General features: G+C 48.7%; 1 protein-coding gene across 5 annotated transcripts in view; it reads right to left on the bottom strand.

The window, feature by feature from the left end:
- TRAF3 (TNF receptor associated factor 3) overlaps window positions 1-12,138 on the bottom strand; it is a 113,128-nt gene extending 100,990 nt beyond the window's left edge. For 4 of the 5 annotated variants that reach the window (XM_059915051.1, XM_059915050.1, XM_059915049.1 and 1 more), the window contains exon 1: window positions 11,914-12,052. The gene's annotated coding sequence lies outside the window, so the exon portion shown is untranslated. Of the gene's footprint in view, window positions 1-11,913; window positions 12,053-12,122 lie in introns of those variants that run through there. The other variant, XM_059915052.1, reaches the window with a different exon arrangement.
- Between the last annotated feature and the right edge of the window lie 8,368 nt (window positions 12,139-20,506).

Raw genomic sequence — 20,506 nt, 5'->3', positions numbered from 1 at the left:
TCTGTGAGTTCTTCGATTAACAGAACACAGCAAGAGTAATGCTACACTGGGACTTCCCTTGGTGGTGTAGTGGATAAGACTCTGTGCTCCCAATGCAGGGGGCCCGGGTTTGATCCCTGGTCGGGAACTAGATCCCACATGCATGCCACAACTAAGGAGCCTGCCTGCCGCAACTAAGACCCAGCACAACCAAATAAATAAATATTAAAGAAAAAAAAAGAGTAATGCTACACCGATTTGTCAGTCCCACTTCCTCTCCTAGAGCAATCACTCTAGGAGTCTTCAGCTGACATGTAAGAAGTCCAACCACCCGAGCAGAGAGGCCACATGATGACGCCCTGACACTACGTGGAAAGTGAGGAACCACTAAGCCTGGCCTTCCAACCATCCAAGCATGTGAGTATAGCCATTTTGGATCCTCCAGACCAGACCAGAGGCCAGATAAATACCAGTGAGTGCCCTCAGTTAATACCACATACAGCAGAAGAATCACCCAGCTGAGCCCTGCCTGACCAACCCACAGAACCATACTATCTAATAACAAATTACTGTTTTAGGTAACAGATGCTTAGGATGGTTTGTTACTCAGCACTCATTATCTGGAACAATCTGTGGCTTTTTCGGGAAATGACAGAAGCTCCAGCACTGGCATCAGGAATAGAACCCCTTCCTCCATTCTCCACTGGTGGACACAGAGTTATGGTGGTAATGTCAGCCAGGATTTTCCTAGCTATTAGCCATTGGGGCAGCCTCATGTAAGAAAGCAAGGAGGTATGTGGTATGATCATCACTGAAGAGTTGTCCTGTCTGCTTCAAAAACCTCCTAGAATTTTCTATACACTGCTGAGGATAGGTTTCAAAATTCTGAAGAAACACAATGTATAGTCAAAATGCAGTTGGTACCTTGATACCAAAGCCAAACAAAGATACAAGAAAGGAAAACTAAAGACCAATATCCCATATGAACATAGATGCAAAAATTCTCAACAAAATAGCAAACCAAATCCAACAACACATTAAAAGGACTCTGCGCCACGACTAAGTGAGATATAACCCAGGAAAGCAAGGGAGGTTCAACATACAAAAATAAATTAATGAAACACACCACATTAATAGAAGGGGGAAAAAAAACACATGATCATATCAATAGACACACAGAAAGCATCTGACAAAATTCAACAACCTTTCATCACAAAACAATCAGTAAACCAGGAATTTAAGGGAACTTCCTTAACATGACAAAGGTCATTTATTTTTTTAAAGCCATACATAACTTTATAACCACACTGAAAAGTTTTCCCCTAAGATTAGGAACAAGACAAAGATGTCTGCTTTCACCACTGCTATTCAACACTGCAGTAGAAGTCCTAGCCAGAGCAATTAGGCAAGAAAAAGAAATAAAAGGCACCAACATTGGAAAGAAAGAAACATACTATCTTTATTTGCCGATGACATGATTCTATATATAGAAAATCCCAGGGAAAACTAATAGAGGTAATAACTAAATTCAGCAAGATTGCAGGGTATATGATCAACACACAAAAATCAGTTGTGTTTTTAAATACCAGCAATGAACAATTCAAAAAGAAAATTAAGGAAACAATTCCGTTTATAATAGCATCCAAAAGAATAAAATACCGAGGTATAATTTTAACCAAGGAGATAAAAAATTTATATACTGAACCTAAAAAATCTTGCTGAAAGAAATTAAAGGTGTTGGACTTCCCTGGCGGCACAGTGGTTTAGAATCCGTCTGCCAATGCAGGGGACATGGGTTCGAGCCCTGGTCTGGGAAGATCCCACATGCCACAGAGCAACTAAACCCATGTGCCACAACTACTGAGTCTGCGCTCTAGAGCCCGCGAGCCACAACTACTGAGCCTGTGAACCACAACTACTGAAGCCCACGTGCCTAGAGCCCGTGCTCCACAACAAGAGAAGCCACCGCAATGAGAAGCCCGTGCACCACAACGAAGAGTAGCCCCCACTTGCCGCAACTAGAGAAAGCCCACGCGCAGCAATGAAGACCCAACGCAGCCAAAAATTAATTAATTAATTTATTTTTTAAAAAAGAAATTAAAGGTGTAAATAAATAGAAACACATCCCATAGTCATGAATTGGAAGACTTAATACTACGTGGCAATTCCCCAAAGCAGAGTCAATGCAATCCCTGTCAAAATTCCAATGACCTTTTTACAGAAAGAGAAAAACTGATCCTCAAATTAATATGGAGCTACAAGCGGTGCCAAGTAGCCAAAGCAATACTGAAAAAGAAAAATAAAGCTGGAAGACTCACACTTCTCAAACTTACTACATCAAAACTTTCTACAAAGCTACGATAATCAAAACAGTGTGCTACTGGCAGAAGGACAGGCATATAGACCAATGGAATAGAATTGAGAGTCCAGAAATAAATTCAAACACCCACGGCTAATTTATTTCCAACAAAGGTGCCAATACCATCCAACGGGGAAAGAATAGTCTCTTCAACAAATGGTGCTGGGACAAATGAATAACCAAATGCAAAAGAATGAAGTGGGACTCCTACCTCATTCCAAATACAAAAATTAACTCAAAATGGACCAAAGATCTAAATGTAAGAGCTTAAACTATAAAATATAGGGGTAAATCTTCATGACCTTGGGTTTGGCAATGGATTCTCAAGTTTGATACCAAAAGCACAAGGAACAACAACAACAACAAAATTAAAAACTTTTGTGCATCAAAGGACACTATCAAGAATGTGAAAAAACAACCTACAGAATGGGAAAAAATATTTGTCAGTCGTGTATCTATTAAGGGTTTAATACCCAAAATATATAGAGAACTCTTACAACTCAACAACAAAAAGACAAACAACCCAACTAAAACATGGGCAAAGGACTTGAAGGGGCATTGTTCCAAAAAAGATGTACAATGAAACAATGTTCAATATCATTGGTCGGTCGCTAAGGAAATACCAAACGACAATGAGATACCATTTTATATCCACTAAAATAGCTTTAATCAAGACAAAACAAAACAAAATAAATGTTGGCAAAGATGTGCAGAAATTGGAACCCTAGTACATTGCAGGTGGGAACAAGTTAGACACAGAATGACCATATGACCCAGCAATTCCACTCCTAGGTATATCACCCAAGAGAAATGAAAACACTGTGTCTACATACAAACTTGTAAACATTATTCATAATAGCCAAAAGGTAAAAATGATCCAAATGTCCAACAGTGGATGAACGGATAAATAAATTGTGATATATACGAACAATGGAATATTATTCGGCCACAAAAAGGAACAAACTACTGATACACGCTACAACTTGGATGTACCTCAAAAACATTATGCTAAGTGAAAGAAGCTAGACACAAAAGGTCACGGACTGTATGATTCCTTTTATATGATATACTCAGAACAAGCAAATCTATAGCAACAGAATGCAGATTAGAGATTATCAGATTAGAAGAAAGGGGGGATGGGGAATGATTACTTAATTGGGTACATATTTTTTTACAGGGTAATGAAAAAGTTTTGAAACTAGAGCGAGCTGGTGGTTGCACAAAATTATGAATACACTACATACCACTGAACTATACACTTTAAAATAGTTAACTGAACATTATGTGAATTTTGCCTCAATAAAAGAAAATCTGGTTGGACTGTAGTTTATTGATTGATTGAGTCATACGAATGCCTGAGTATCCAACATACTCCAGGCAGTCTCCTGGTAACTGGGTTAAGCTGTTGAAAAAAAATTTTCTGCTATGAATTAAGAAAGCAAGGTTAAGAGACTAGAGAGTGACAGCGTGGGCTATTTTAACTAGGGTGTTCAGGGAAAACCTCCTGGAAGAGGTGACATTTGAACAGAGATTGGAATGAATTTAAGAATATTATTCTGCTAAATAATGGAAAAAATGTACTAAAATGTAATTTTTAATTTATCAAAAATCATCATATGTAAAATTTGCTTTTCTAAAAAAGTGAGGGCCTATCTATAGACATTTATTCCTTTTTTTGCAAATATACGGTGATTTTTAGTTTCCAGATATTTTATTCTTTGTTACAAATAATTTCTTGACAGTCCAATAATGCACTTCTTCTACCCCTACTTGTCATCCAGGGCCAGGCCATACTCCCAAGAGAGCCCATCATTCACTTTGCTAACAAGGCATGTTCTCCCTTTAGGGAATCGCTCAGGAAAGGAAAGAGGGAAAGGAATTACCACTCATGCTATGCTAGGTTCTCACATTCACTCACATTCTCGCTTTCGGTCCTCACAACTACCTTTTCATAGATGAGGAAACTGAGGCTCAGAAAGGATAAAGAACTTACTATCATAGTTAGCTAAAGGGAGGACCAGAATACAAATCAGGTCTGACCTCAGACCCATACTCTTTTCATACATAAATTCGTCTAATCTAAGATGGCCTAAGCACATCTTAAGCCAGACTGTGAAAATACGATGAAGTGACCCTGTCCTTAAGAAGCTCGTCATCTCAACACTAGAGACACACCGAAGATGCACCAGAACATCCCTCAACCTGGAGAAGGCAGGGCAGGCTTCTCCAGAAACTTGAGGCCCTTGCTCTCTCTCCCATGCCACTGCCTTGACCCCAAAAGGTCTAACCGGGTGTAAGAACAAAGAAAATCTATCCTCTATCACTCTAGGAACCTGACCTTGAGGCCTCAGTGTCCAGCTGTGTCCCCTTACTCACAGCCCTCCCTGGAGCAGGTACAGATGGCTATGAAACAAGCCCCCTCACCTCAGTCCAGCCATCACGACCCTTCATGGTTCCGTGTTCAGAACTTTACAGTGGTTCTAGCAGAAGAGCCACGTAAAATCTTCTCCAAAATAGCCAATGACATCATTTCCCTGCTAATTGTGGAGAAGGCTTCATTGCCTTTAACTCGTATTCCCATAAGCAATCCACAGTTATAATTAAATTCCAGATGAATGGGTGGAAAGCTGCCTATGCTGGTTGTAACCAGCTCTCTACAGAGTGACCAGGCCTCCGGGACTTGTTCACCACTAACGAGCTAATATTTGTAAAACCCTGTAAAAATATAATGACTAAATTCTATCATTATTACTAGACTACCGGTTTAAATGTAAATTAAGAGAGAGAAAGGGGAAAGAAAACACATTAGTAAATCAAGTTTGGGACCTTTCCTCAGCAAGAACCACAGGATGAAGAACGCCTTAACTGAACTTATTAAAGGATGTGGAATGTAATGTTGCTGCTCTAAGAAAATAACTCAAAACAGAGAAGGAATGGAGTCCCACCTGGAAAAGTAAGTCGATACAGGCAAAACAGATGTTGGAGGAAAGGAAAGGCCGCATGAAAAATATATGCTGGAAAAATACACAGTGTCTTTTAAAAAGCACTACATAGCAGCAAAACTAAAACATCTAGAATCTGAAAGCAAAACTAAAAAGTCTAGAATAAGAACAAAATCTAAAACCGGATTGTAATTCAGCTTAAACTGACCACAGAGCACAGTGATGAAAACACGAACTCTGTAAAAGAGTCCAACAGGCTCGATGCTCTTCCTTTTCCTCATCTGTAAAATGGGGATGATTCTCCCCTCAAAAGTTAGGCTGGCACAAAGGCGGCACCCAAAGGCAGCCAGGCTGTTCCCTTCTCCTGAGCCCTGTCCCCTGAACGGCAGCCACAGGCAGCCTCTGCAGGACCACGGGCAGCCTCTGCAGGCCCACAGGCCCTCTGACGTGCTCCTTCCTTCTGCTCACATGCACCCTCCCTTGGAAAACACCTCCGCGCTCCCACAGCGCCTCTGTCCTACCATCATGGCACCCACCACACTGTGCTGTAACCAAATGGTTCTTCTGGCTTACTCATCTCACAGAAGCTCCTTGAGGATAGTGATCATACAGCATCTTACTTTACTTTTTAGCTTTGGCAACTGGCATAGCTCCTGGGTAAGTTCTCAAAAAAAATGCGTGTTGATTAAATAATTTTCAATTATCCCAAGTTGGAATTAGAGGCCAAGCAGCTTCCCTGGGGCCAATCTTGGAAATATGAAGGCTGCAAGGGGGAAAAAAAAAACCCCAAAAAAACACTACTCTGGGCGAATAGTCCCTGCTTTGCCAGATAATGATCTGACTTGGGAGAGTTACTTACACAAACACTCTGAGCCTCAGCTGCCTCCCATATAAAATGAGGGAACTCAACTAGAAAATCTCTACAGTCCCCACCGAGATCTGACACGTTATGTTTATATTCTAAGATCTTAACGCTCTTACTCCATTACATCTCAGCCCTCTATTACTACGAAAATTGACATCAGTAGAAGGCTTTCTTGTCCATTTCATTCATAAGAAGCAAGTCTGTGCATGGTGCTATTCATCCCATTTTACAGATGGATAAACCAACTCAGAGAGGCCCAGCAGCCTGCCCAGGGTTGTTCTGCTGGTGTGTACAGAGCGCAGGACTGGGATTCAGATCTTTAAAGCTGGTGCCTTCCACCATGCCCACACTTCTCAAGTGAGGGGGCGGACAGCCCCAAGGACACATGGTAGGAATGCCAGGGGACCCCTCACAGATCCTAGGGAAGCCAAGGACGAACACAATGCATCTTTTGGAGAATCGAATGCACTCAAAAACTGGGGGGGACATATTACTGAGTACAATGTAAAAGTCCTATTCAATTTTAAGATAAAACTTTAATGGGCTTAGACTCCTATCAAGGGTTTGACACATACTGTACTAAAACCATGCCATGCCCTTTCTCACACAGAAAAGCCTTCTGAAACCAAAACACTTAATTTACCCTATAATAACATTTCAAACATCAGGCTATGCACCCAGGAAAGTTAAAATGTCAAATGAAGCCTCCCATCTTACAAGCCCCCTAACGCAACAAACCACGGAGCTAAGCACCATCAGAACAGGGCATGGGGGGTGGGGGGAGCGGAGGCACAGTCAAGGGAGGGCAGCTCCAGGGCACACCCACCTGCAGACACATATGCCAAACCACATGGAGTCACTGTGCGGGCATCTGTCACACCCCTCTTCCTTCCCACACTTGCAGATTCTGAACACAAACACTGATGGAGGGTCAGTCCACCATGTGCCAGGCCCTGGCGGGGGAGTGGGGGCCTGACCAGCACCTCATCACCTCAAGTGTATGCAGGCCTCCTATTGGACATTAACCTTCCAGGGTACGAAGTTAGTCTCTGAAAACCTTCACTATAATTATGACTCCCGGAAACTAATGTTTTAGTATTTTGATGCTACTGTTGTCCTAAAGGTGACATTATCCCAATCAGTTAGTCAATTTAGCTTTTCTCTCCACTTAAAGAAATGAAGTTTCCAACAAATATGCTTTTGGGTTTTGCCATAGAATCAGTGTTTTAATTGGAAAGGAAATCAGGATATCAGAACAGCAGGCATGATATCTTTCTTGGTAGAATGGCCTCATAAAAGTTACCAAATAACCTCCATTAAAAAAACACGGAGTTGGGAATTCCCTGGCGGTCCAGTGGTTAGGGCTCTGCGCTTTCACTGTCTAGGGCCCAGGGTTCAATCCCTGGTCAGGGAACTAAGATCCCACAAGCCTCGCTCGTCAAGGCCAAAAAAAAACATGGTCAAAAACCAGCATGGAGCAAACACTAGGAAAAAGTAAACCATGAAATGAAATTACAGGGCACTTTTTTAGTTCTTGCGAATGAAAGAGATTTAGGTCATTTCAGCATGACACAGCAGCAGATTTGGGGGGAAGGGGCTTTCTAACATTTACACCCCTCCCCTCGCCACCACCTTTTGAGACTTTCTACCTACAAGGAGAAACCTCAGGGACAGCAAAGTGCTGCCGCCCAGGTTGGGGCCCACTGCTCTGTTCCCCACCGCAGACCAGGCCCATCGTGGGGCAGACCGCCCGACCCGCTTGAGCTCCCGGTCACAAAGGGCCTGGCAGGCGCCAGAGGACAGCACAGGAAACATCACAACCGGAAACCCACTGACCAGTCGCAGCACCAGGACTGTATCTACTGGCAAGAAGCAACAGGACTGCACACCGTCAGGTGCCACGCTACCACAACAAAGCCAGGAGGGGAGAAATCCTCTTCTTGCCATTCTCAGGGCCCTGCAAGAGGCCCCGGGTGGGCCCATGGCACCTGCCTTCCCGACACTGGGTCTCAACGCCCACTTCCCAGAAGCCTTCCCTGGCGACCCCCGCCAGCCAGGAGCTGTCCTTCCCTTTTCTGAACCTCCATCATACTTCCAGTCCTCTGCACAATCCACTAATTCACTTCAGCCTACACTGTATGACTTTTCTAGCTTCTTCCTAGTGGGTCTTCACTCTCTAGCTGCGCAGCCAGCTCCCTGAGGGCAGGGTGGTGAAATCTTCATTTTTCCTCACCCTCCCTGGCACAGGCTTCAGTCCTGGTGCTACCTCAGTCAAATACCCACTGGTTTCTGGCATCTCCTTCACCATGCACAGGGGCCAAGATGCCCCGGACTTCTGCAGACCATGCCCTCAAAGGCAGGTGCGGTATCTCCCTCAACTTAGCACGGTAACTAGAACATTATGGGAACTCAAGGCACATTCAACATCAAATTAAATGAGAAAAAGACTCCCAAATCCCAGTTAACGATCTACTTATCTCGAAGAATACAGAATTCAGCAAGAGATTCCCACCTGATTTCCGGAGTTGACAAAAACCAACACAGTCACCTGCATTTATGACATCTCACCACCTGCCAGCCTCACCCCAGTGAGTCTGCACAGGCAGACAAGCAATTCTGGCCCCCAAAAGGTTTTGATGCTTAATGATAAAAATCTCACCCTCTCCTTCCTAGACTGGTCAGTCCCCCACCCCTCACTATGTGTAGAATAGTGCTGTGCAGACCACAGTTAGTAAAGGCCCTCCAAAATGAGAAAGTCATTTTGTATTTTTTAGTTAATTATGAATAATAGATATTACACAAGCACATATGATGTTTTCTGTTTAAAATTGCATTGTCTTCTACCTCCATGAGCTCCTTTGGACCCAAAGCCTGCTGCTATGGCACAAGATGCCCCATCCCCATTCACCTCTCTCTACTGCCCTCCTGCCCGCAGGCATCCGGCCCTCTCTCACACTGGCTTCGTTCCTTCTGCCCAGAACTAGTCTAAGCATCATCTCCACATTTAGGCCTCGGCTGCCTCTCCCTGGTCGTCTTCCAAATCCACTGGCCTCACCTCCTTCTTTCTCACTTTGTAGCTCTCTTCCCAGTTTCTCTCTGTATCTGAAGTCAATATTATGACTCTCCTCCCCCAGCAAAAAATAATAATAATTTTTCTTCCTCTATAAACACTTGTAAAGAAGCATGTAGGGAGGGTCCTGATTCCATGGAACTGATGCAGAGGCCTTGGCCATAAGAGGTCTCCTCTGCTAAGTTAATAGTTCTTAAATTGACCATTACAAGGAAACTCAGCTATTGCATAACATTTAATAGGTTAGATCACTTGCTGTTTGGAGAGTCTTGCTCTACAAAGATGAGAAAATAGAGATGGGCAAATTTAACGCAATTTCCTTTGTTTGCTTGCGCTAGCCTAGACTTGCAACACCACAGTGACAGTTTTTCTTGAAGTACAGCTTTAACATCATAAAAAGGACTTTAAGAGACTGATAAATCATTCTCATCCTTCAGCTTATTAGCACATCTATCCTGACACCGCCCACCCCACCCCCCACCCCCCAAGGCCCTTCTTGCTTTGCACAGTGAACAATTAAAGGGATTCTAGCAGGGCTGTTTACAGAATCAAAATCCCAAACACAGGGGAAAACAGCAAGCAGCAGCTCAGATGTTTCAGTTAAACGAAGGACTCTCTTCAAGGCACGAACAAGAGTAGGAATATTTTGATAGTATTAACAGAAACAACTGGCCGCTGCTATTGCCTGTTTCCAGTGGAATGTCTTTACACCCTTCTTTACAAGGAGTGAGGCCATCTTATTAATTCCAAAATTAATGGATAGCATCCAAGGAAAATAATTGGTCTTCTTCCCCTCACAGAAAAATTCACATGAACGTCTTAAAAAAAAAAAAAAAAAAGCTGGAATTCTCCCTGCCAGCTCTCTGCTTTCCCGGCTTCTGCACTGTGACAGCTGGAACAGATGGCGTCTGGGTGAGACACCTTACATCTTAAACCTCATCCCTGATAAGGTCTGATTTTAACTAGTGATGTGGGAATCCCAGGTCTGTCAGGGTTTCTGTCCTGAGCACCTACTCACCGGATTTCCAATCTCATGTATTTTACAGTTTTCACACTGATAAGGCTTATTTTTGTTTTGGCCAAAGAATTTTTCACCTTGGACTAATTCTCAGTATACATATTGTCACCACACGGTGAAAACACAAGTATTTCCCTTCAATTGAAAAACGAACATACACTATTTTGCCAGACATCCTACATAGGATGCAGTCTTTTAAACAGGCCATTTTCAAAGATGTGAAAGGAGAAGATTTTAGCACCAACTGATGGTCCACCTGGTCATTTCTTTAGATAAGGATTTTATAGACATATACAAGATTACAGAACACAACATTTCCAAAAGCTTCACCAGCAAACGCTAGGGGAAAAAAAAAAAAATTATGGCTCCTCCTCAGTTGTATGCTGTGAATGTAAATTAAGAAGCGGTGACAACGCTACTCAATACAGCCTTTATGACTCCACAAAAATAAATGAATAAATAACACACACACACACACACACACACACACTCCCCATCTCATTCTGAAAACTGATTCACGGCTTAATACGAAAAACATGAAATAAAATTGCTTCCTTCAGACAGGAATAAAGACGCAGACGTAGAGAATGGACTTGAGGACACGGGGAGGGGGAAGGGTAAGCTGGGACGTAGTGAGAGAGTGGCATGGACATATATACACTACCAAACGTAAAACAGATAGCTAGTGGGAAGCAGCCGCATAGCACAGGGAGATCAGCTCGGTGCTTGGTGACCACCTAGAGGGGTGGGATAGGGAGGGTGGGAGGGAGACGCAAGAGGGAGGGGTTATGGGGACATATGTACACATATAGCTGATTCACTTTGTTATAAAGCAGAAACACAACACTGTAAAGCAATTATACTCCAATACAGATGTTAAAAAAAATTGCTTCCTTCAAATGGACAATTATATGAAGGCTTCTTAAATTTCAAAGCACGTCCACAACACACCATCCATTTCCATTTTGCTGCTATGTTTTCAAGTGAAAGGTAAAGAATTTTTTTCCACACGGAATTCTTTCTACAGGCCTAAATATTAAATAGATGTCCCCAACGGGGTGACAGTGAAAACGTGGCAAAGTGTGCAGGAGCAATTAACCAAAGGCGGAATGTGTGCATTTCGCCCCAAACTGGATCCCAGTACCCGCCTGCCTCCGAGGCCACTGCAGCTCTCCGATTATGAATCAGTCAGAGGTTCATCTGCAGAGGAATGACTCAGTATAAACTTTTAAATAATGGCTTAAAAAAAAAAAAAAAAAAAGAAACTAAGCCAGCCCAGGGTGAACACGTTCGGCTATGCAGACACCCGAATCGGTCCGCTCCTCACCCCGCAACACACAGCCTCGCAGGAGATGCTGATTTCTCGCCACCCCGAGGGGGGGTCACGTTTCCAAGAGGCCTCGGCGCCCCGTTTCCTGAAAAGCTGCGGGAGCCCCGGCCCGCGGGCCCCGGCCGGGCCGGAGGACAAAGTTTCCCGAAGTTGAGGCGTCCAGGGGGCGGGCGGGCCCGGGCTGGGGCTGGGGCGAGGCGGCGCCGTACCGGGCACTCACCGCCGGGCGCCAGGCCTGCGCCGCCCCGGCCCCGCGCCGACCGGCCCCGGGCCCGCCCGCCGCCGAGGGCGCGGGATGGAGCCGCCGGGGATGGAGCCGCCCGCCGCCCGCCACCCGCCGGGCCCCTTACCCGCGTCCGCGCCGCTCGGCCGGCTCAGGGGCGCCGGGCGCGTCCTCCGCCGCGGTCCGCAGCGTCCTGCTCCCCGGGCAGCCCCATGTCGGGGGGCGGGGAAGGGCCGGCGGCCGCCGCCGCCGCCGGCTGGAAAGTCCCTGCTGGGCTGCAACCCGGCTCGCGCACGCGGCGGCCGCGCCGCGCCGCGCTCCCTCGCCCTCACGCACCCTCTCACAGGCACTTCCTCTCGCGCGCTGGAAATCCCCGCCGGCCGCTGGAGCGCGCCCCGGCGCGCGCCCGCCCCGCCCCCGTCGCCAGGCCCCGCGCGCGCGCGCGCGCGCGTGGGAGCTGCGGGAGCCCGCGAGCGCGGCCGGCCCCACGCGCCGCGGCCCCGCGCGCCCCCGCCCGGCCCGCGCGCGCCCGCCGCCCGTTGCTAAGCCCTCCCGCCCGGCGCCAGTCGGCCGGCCTTAGCAACGGCGCCACGGCGCGGGCGGGGGCGGCCTCGGGCGCCCGCCGCGCCTCCCCGCCGCCGCGCGCTCTCCCGCCCCCCGGCTCCGCGCGGCCCTCGTCCCGGGCCTCCACCCCTTTCCGGGTCGAAAAGCCACGCGAGCCTCGTGGGGGCCCGAGAGGTGCAGGTCCCCTCGCAGTCGGGAGCGATGGCGTCACCCGGTTCAGCAGGGAGCCACCCTCGCTCACACGCACATGGACACACATTCAACACAGTCTCACACAACTACTCACAGACACAGGCTCAGACACACACAGCCAACATGCGTTCTTACACACTGTCCCTCACACTCAGACACGCATGCTCACAAGACATGAATACTCTCACAGACACACGTTCACACGCACTCGGAGACACACTTGGTCACAGACACGATCACGTGCTCTCACACTTGTACACGCATTCACACACCCATGCTCCCTCACACCCATGCACACGGCACACTCTCACACATACACACTCGCTCCTACACTCGTTCCCTCTCGTCCGCACGAGCAGGTGGTGGAGCTGAAGGAGACTCGGGACGTCTGGGCCCTGATCTCCTTCACTAAGGGGGGAGCTGTCTCAACGTTGGTTTGGTTGGCATTTCCTTGCTCCCTGGGGTCCTCCCACACCCAGGAAGTTGTGTCTTGGTCAAATGCGAAGAGTGTGGCCAGTTTGCCATAAGCTCCCAGAGCTCCCCGCTGGCCTGGGGCCCCAGGACAGAGATCCTGCTGCCCCGTGCACCCCTCTCCTCCCTGGACCCCACGCCTTCAGGGGCGTGTGCAGCCTCCAGAGCCAGGGCACTCACTTCTCCAGGGGGCTCGGCCCTCTGCCCCACAAATCATGAAGGATTCCCCATGGTCCTCTAAGACGGTGTCCAGTCCGGCTGGGCCTGGCAAGATGGGGCGCAATGGATGGCCTGTCTCTGCGAGGCTCCAGGCCAGCCAAAGAGCAAGGCCACCTCTGCACGAGTTTACAAGCTAACACTGAGGAGACGAATGGATGTTTCCTTTTTCTCTGCTCAAGAAGGCTCATAAAGATCCCTAGACCAGCACTGAGACCTGTGTGACCAGCTTAAGCCAGGCTCCCTTATATTTCTCCAATGACTTGTTGAATAGAGGCAGGAAGTCCAGCATCTCTTCTGGAGGCTTCCTCTGTGGTACATTCCAGAACCCTCGACAGTCCACGGCTCTGGCCCCATCAGACCGACTGGTACTTGTTCTCCAGCCACAGAGGTGGGGACTCGCCCAGGCTACAGCAGCGCCCCTGCTTGGGCCACTGAAAGGGCACAGCTGAGTTCAGACAGAGAACCCAAGATGGCTGTTGTTCCCCCAGCACCCATGTCAGGGCGACAGGCCAGCCCCAGCCAACCCTCTCACACAGACCCCTGGGCTCCGACCCGAACTTATGTCACCAGATGAGCGCCTCCTTCCTTCCCTCTCCGTGGCTTCCACTCCAGAGCCTTGGGTGTCCTTTCCTGCCTGTCAGAAGCCGTAAAGACCCTGCCCTCAAAGGGCAGGGTCCACACTGCTTCCCACGCCCCCCGCTCCCAGGCCTCTGTGTATCTGCCCATCTCCTCCCAGGTCCCCAGGCCTGCTCAGGCCACAGTCCTGGGACACTGTCAGCCGGGTCCCACTCCCACCTCCTGCCTCACACTATATTGGGATCTTTTTAAGACTTTGCCAAAATCAGAGTTTGCCAAAAATTCTCTAGGCTGGACTATTCTTGGTTCTTTTAAAATAAGCAACAAGGTAGAAGTTTCAAAGACCCGTCAGAGGGGTTTTCTACAGCTCGTTTTATCCTCTCCCAAAGCAGTATCAAGCAGCATTCAGAATGAATAGATTCAGGTACAAGCCGTGGCTGAGCCCTCTGCCGGGGAGTGAGGACCTGCTCCTTTTCTTCTTCCCCTTCCTCCACCTTCTTTCTCTTCTCCAACCGTCCGAGCAGTTCTGGATCCCCTGCCTTGGGGAATTGGAGGGGGAGCAGCACAAAGAAGTTTGCCCCAAACAGGGCAACGGCTTTGGGGGCGGGCGTTCTGTCCTCTGCATTTTCGGCCGCTGGGCAGCCGTGATGGGCAGCGAGGAGAGCCAATCACAGCTCTCCTCGCTGCATTTGAAAGGCAGAGCTCTCTGTTCCCTATGGCAACGTGTAACAACAAGCTGACACCATTTCTGGACAAAGAAATTTCTCGCAGGAATTTATGTAGCATTACGTGTTCTGTTTGCTGCATTTCTGGGAGAAGTGCACACAGATATTAGAGTGACTCAAGTACAAAGGCTCAGAAGCCATTCCTGTCTGTCTTCCAGAGAGGAGGAGAAAGTATTCACTGTTTAGTGTAAGGGGTCTTCAGGCCTACGAGAGGGGTTTCATCAGACCTCTCCCCGAGTGTGACGATCAGACACACAAGTGACACCTCCCCACTCTGAGACCATCAGCCCCCGTGGGTCTGACTTGGGCTGAAAAGTGCTAGCAACTTCTCCCACTGAAACGTATGAAATACCACCTCAGGTGGGGCCTTGGCACCTGGCAAAATCAAAAAGAGTTCCACTAATTGTTCAGACAGGTGGCTTCCAAACTTTTTGAATACATTTTACGTTACAAACCCCTTGTGTATAACACATGTGCATTTATACACACACATATATAACAGTACTTAATCTCAAACATGTGATGTACTCTGTTATTTTCTATTCCATTCCTTTTATTTTTTTAATGCTGCTTGTGACTCTCTCAACTCACTGTTGGTTCATGACCTGAAGTTTGAAAACACTATCATAAACTAAAACAGCTGCTGAAGATGGTGGAAGTGGCCTGGCGTTTGGGGGTGGTCATCGTGGGAAAGCACCCCTCTCCCTCCTGCTCCATCATGAGTGTGCACTGCGGTGCTGGGCTGCAAAGCCAAGGACTCCAGTCCCCCCTCCCCTGCCCAGCCCAGTCCTTCAAGGAGACCCTGGCTAACAGCAGAGGTGCCCCTTCTCCGGACAGGGATGGCCAAAAACAAATGCAGAGGAAATGGGGCCTGGAGAGGCCCAGGAGGCCTAAGGGTGGGTATGCAAACACAGCCACGGGTTTCGGGGTTTCGTGCAAGTGATGAGAGAAGGGGAGGCAAGGTGGGAGATTTGTGTAACTGGCCACAGAAAGTTTTAATTTTCTCTCATTTCTGTAGGCCTCTTGGGAAGATGAAGTTATCCTCATTTTAGGGAAACCTGGTTTGGGATTTGTGTGCACCCTCACACAACACACACACACCCCACCACCACCACCAGCAGCTCTGGCACTTTCCCCTAGTCCTTCAGGAGTACATGAGTCCCAGGTAAAGGACAGCTTCCCACAGGCAGCCTTGACTAGAACCCCACACCCACACTTCACTTCCGAAAAATAAATTCAACTCCACCAAGAAAGGGGGATATTTTACTGCAGACCGCATGGGAGACAGGGGAGAGGGTTTGCATCAAGCTCACACAGCAAACTCATGAAACCCGTGAGAAGCTGAGTGCCTGCCTTACGATCCCATTCAGAGGCTCCACCTGTCTTTGCGGTCACCGTCCCTCTCCCCCAGCCGTTGGGCTCCTCATAGCTTCTTTGTCCCCGCCGCAACTCAGCTCTGGCCTTAGCTGGCAGACCCTGCTCGGCAAACGAAACCCAGTGGCTGGTGGAGCAGTCCCCTCGGGAGACCCAGCTCATCCCACCCCGGCAGCATCCAAAGTGAGCTCTGCTCCTCCCCACACGTTAGAAACGAGGGAGAAGGTTATCAGGTCCAAATCAAGTCTCAGATTAACGAGACAAACTGTTTGAAAAGAACAAGAGTTCTAAATCGTCAAAATTGCAATATGCCATCTCACTACGAATACAGGCCACTGTGGTGCCCTTCCTCCTCTCTCAAGGCTGGTGAGGACAAGCCTGCAATGTCACATGATGCTGGATCAAAACAGCTAACTCCACCTTCCCCTGGCCCCTCAGTTCATTTGGTCAAGACCTGCTTGCTGAGCATGACCCCTGCCCAGCTCTCTTCTAGCATGAAACCAATGAAACGCTTGTCCTTTGGGAGTTCACCTTCTAGCAGGTGTAGACCAAATAAACAAATCACAAGTGAATCTATAACAAGAGCTGTGACCAAAGCTAGAGAAGAGGAGGGGAAGGAGGGAGGCCTGGAGCAAGTGGCCGAGGGCTGGCGGATCAGGTGCAATCTGAGTGTAGGCCCGAAGGAGGAGAGGAGGGTGCCGTGCGAACATCTGTGGGCAAAGCATCCGGGCAGCGGGAACAGCGTGGGTAGACACCCTGAGGTCAGTGAGCATTGGGGAGGCCAGCGTGGCTAGAGCCAGTGAGCAGGGGAAAGTCACAGAGGATGGAGGTGATGTGGGGCTTTGGGGAGGGGTGGAGACGCAGGGCCTTGTGGGTCATCACCAGGACTTTGATTTTGCTCCGAGGTAGGGGCCATTGTAAAGTTTGATTGATAGCTTGCATTCTACCCAAACTAACCCTGCGTTTGATCATACTTCATTGTCCTTCAGCCAATAAACATGTGCCGGGCACTGGGCAAATCCAAAGGGCTGGGCGTGACTTTGCGGCGTGGTGAACGCGATCACAGCCAAGGACGCCCGGCGCTGGCAAATGGGCACACACACAGGTGTGAGCCATCAACCAGAAACACAGACCTCCTGGGCGCCGGGGTGGGCGTGTGGTGTGAGCTCTTGGGCCCAGTGACCCACATCCGGGACTCTTCCAAAGAAATAAGACCAAACGCCAGGAAACCATTAGGTACCTCCCACCTTCAAAGCCAGAGAAAGGGAGTGGGTATCACCCTTTATCTGGTGGCCATCAGGGTGGTGTTCTAAACCCAGCCAACGCTCAGAGGGCCGCGTTTGCTATCGGATGGGGGCGAGAACCCAGAGCACACTGCCTGGGCCAAGCACCGCTGTCCCGGAGGCCAGGGCTCTGGCCACAGCACCGCTGTCCCCACAGAGCGGCCTCTGCAGAGCTGCTCTCAGTGGCCGAGGCCCTGGGAGGAACCGAGGGGCCGTCCTTATCACCTCAGACCCCACGGCTGCCCCTGGCTCACCTGCTCCACCCACACTGGTCTCCAGGGAGCCTCCGTGGACCCAGGCTGACTCACCCTCGGGGCCTTTGCCCACGCTGTTCCCTCAGCCCAGAATGCTCTTCCCCCCAGCTACTTACATGATTTACTCTCTCTTCCTTTGGGTCATAGACAGTTGAGGGGATTCCAGATCAAAGATTCGTGTCCAGGACTCACCGCAGTGCACCTCCAAATGGGCCCCTGGCCGGACACGATGCGAGGGACAAGCTCCCTAAAATATCCCAGTGATGAGTTCCCTTGGAAAGGTGAACAGGAGGAATTCACTCGAGCAGGAGAATTCTAGAGCAGGAATCGAAAAAGCAGAACTCAACTCATGACTAACTAACTGTATGATCTTAGGAAGGCACTTTACCTCCCTGGCCCCGGGTTTCCCCTTTTGCAGAACGGAAATATGACTGCCTGCCCTACCCCAAGGGGGCTTTGAGAAGGCGGCTGAGGCCAGTGGGAACCATGCAGCCAGTGTGTCCCTGAGAGGTGTCATGGTACACAGAAGGCGGGCACAGGGCTGTATTTCTGATGCTTTTGCCTTTATTACATATAAAGGATTCACCCAGCTTTCCGGGGAGGGAGGGATTGTTTTAATTTCAGGTGTCCGTGATCAACTGCCATGAGTAAAAGTCACATCTGCCCCACTGTTTTTCAGGGATGTTACCTAATGCTTTCTCATCACACTGTCAGGGATGTTAAATTGACGACAAGCTTGATTATCAATTCCCTGAAAAGTATTTTCTGAGGGATTGGTCCCCAGACCTACACTGTGGATACGACAAGCTGTCGGAATTGTGCCAGCCCCTTTACCTGGGATGTGGTGTTTTTCAAACTGCAGTTTATAATCTACTAATTGGTTGAAAAATCAGTTCAGTGGGTATGACCGGCATCTTTTTTAAAAATGAAATGAAATAAAATAAAATAGGAAATAGCAAAATGCTTCTTACTGACTAGGTCAGTGTAGTTTTGTGAAACTTTTGTTTTAGTTCTGCATGGATATACACAACTAAGTTTGTCTGTCTTGAGGTAAAATGTATTTCTTGTTGTAGGTTCTGGTGCAGACGTTCGAAAAGCCACTATGCTAATGGAAACATGAATCAAGTGTAGGTAGTTTAAAAGTTATTTTCCTCACGTGTGCTGACACATCTGTCTCATGTGTCCTGCCTGTTGGAATTTCCACCCACTCTGGGGTGAAATACTCAAAATTAGTAGCATCTGGGTTAATGAGGTTTGTTATATTCAAAAACTAAACGATGGTGCGGTTCAACTTGCATGCGTCCTCCTGAAGAGTCCTGAGCGGAGGACCCTGGGCCCGCTTCTCTGTCCACTTCACTGCCAGAGGCTTTGGTCCACTTGGCCAGTTCCCTCACTCTCTCCTTGGTGGAAAGCCCTGGGCAGCCCTTAAAACATGTGGCTAAGTGAATCAAGGCAGGAGGGAAGGGAGGGAGGGAGGGAGGAACGAGTGGACCATCTGCCCCAGGCCAAATCTTTCCCGTCCACTTCATGTACCTCCAGTTTTGCTTCATCAGTAAGCGGCCCCCCACTCAGGACTCTGGCCTGGGGGTGGGTTCAGGGCTGGGACCACCTCCCAGTCTCCGCACAGGAGAGGTTTACCGTGCGGTCGTCTGTCTAGAAGAGTGTCCGAGGGCTCGTCTTGAATCCTCATTGCCAGCACAAGTGCAAGTGCTCTGTTTAATGTGTGGATTTGGGGCAGATCTGGGGTTGTTGAAGATTGGGGATCTTTGGCCACCCCTTGGGCTCACCACTGAGGGTGGGTTCAGAGGAAACCCAGGGCCTGGCATGTGCCCGCCCCAGGCCGATCAGGAACCCGCTCTAGAACCCTGCGGATTTCACGTCTGGGGAGCTGCCACCCTAACCAGGTCTTTGTTCTTTCTCCCCAGGTTGTGTCTGGGGCAGCCCAGTTGTACTTGTGTCTTGTGATTCACTTGAAACGTGTGATTAGAAAGCCTGCTGCAACCAAACTTGGGAGCATTTTAAGGCCTCGAGCATAAGCTGAGGCCGCTGGTGGGTGAGCTGTTGTGAAGGAACACAGGCCAGCCCATCCTTCCACAGCTGGGATGGAGTTTCCAATCTGGAGGCCAAAAGGGATCTAATTAGCCCTGCAATGGCCATACCTCCTCTGTCCTGGGTGACAAGGATAAAACATCAGCAGATTTACAAATTCAGGCTCTCCTTACAGCTCTGGCTAATGTATTGTTCTAAGACATTAATTTCCGTGGATGATTTGCAACGTAGGTGATTTTTCAAACTACCAAGTTTGGGGCTTCCCTGGTGGCGCAGTGGTTGAGAATCTGCCTGCCAATGCAGGGGACACGGGTTCGAGCCCTGGTCTGGGAAGATCCCACATGCCACGGAGCAACTGGGCCCGTGAGCCACAACTACTGAGCCTGCGCGTCTGGAGCCTGTGCTCCGCAACAAAAGAGGCCGCGACAGTGAGAGGCCCGCGCACTGCGATGAAGAGTGGCCCCCACTCGCCGCAACTAGAGAAAGCCCTCGCACAGAAACGAAGACCCAACACAGCAAAAATAAATAAATAAATTAATTAATTTAAAAAAAAAAAAAAAAAAAAACTACCAAGTTTGAATTTCCCTCTACTGTTTTTCAACATGGACCCAAATAAGCTCATTTCACAGGGCGGAAGCTAACATTGTTACGTGCTGATGCCTAAAATGACAGTCTTGGGGCTTCTTTAAGAAAATAATTATTTTCTTTGTAATTAGCAGGCTACCTCAATAACCTGCTTTATCAGGCTAACAAGAGCTTGCTAAACACCAGCTGTATGGTACTTCCTGAAGCTGGGGGGGGGCAGAGCTGGCGTTAGGAGCCTTGAGGACACAACTAAAGGGACAGGACTGGCACGGGTGTCCACCTGGGCTCTCTCCTGACCCTCTGGCCCAGGGCTCGGGTGTCTTGGGCCCATCTCTGCACCTCTTAGGTGGTGTTCTGGCGGATAATAATAGGCACCAGCCAGTTTAAGTCAGTGGGCCAGAGCTCACGTGAGACCTCCCCGTGAAGTT

This window comes from Balaenoptera ricei, chromosome 2, assembly GCF_028023285.1.
Source record: "Balaenoptera ricei isolate mBalRic1 chromosome 2, mBalRic1.hap2, whole genome shotgun sequence".
In the NCBI taxonomy this organism is placed as follows: Eukaryota; Metazoa; Chordata; class Mammalia; order Artiodactyla; family Balaenopteridae; genus Balaenoptera; species Balaenoptera ricei.
This window is presented reverse-complemented; position numbering and strand designations above follow the sequence as displayed.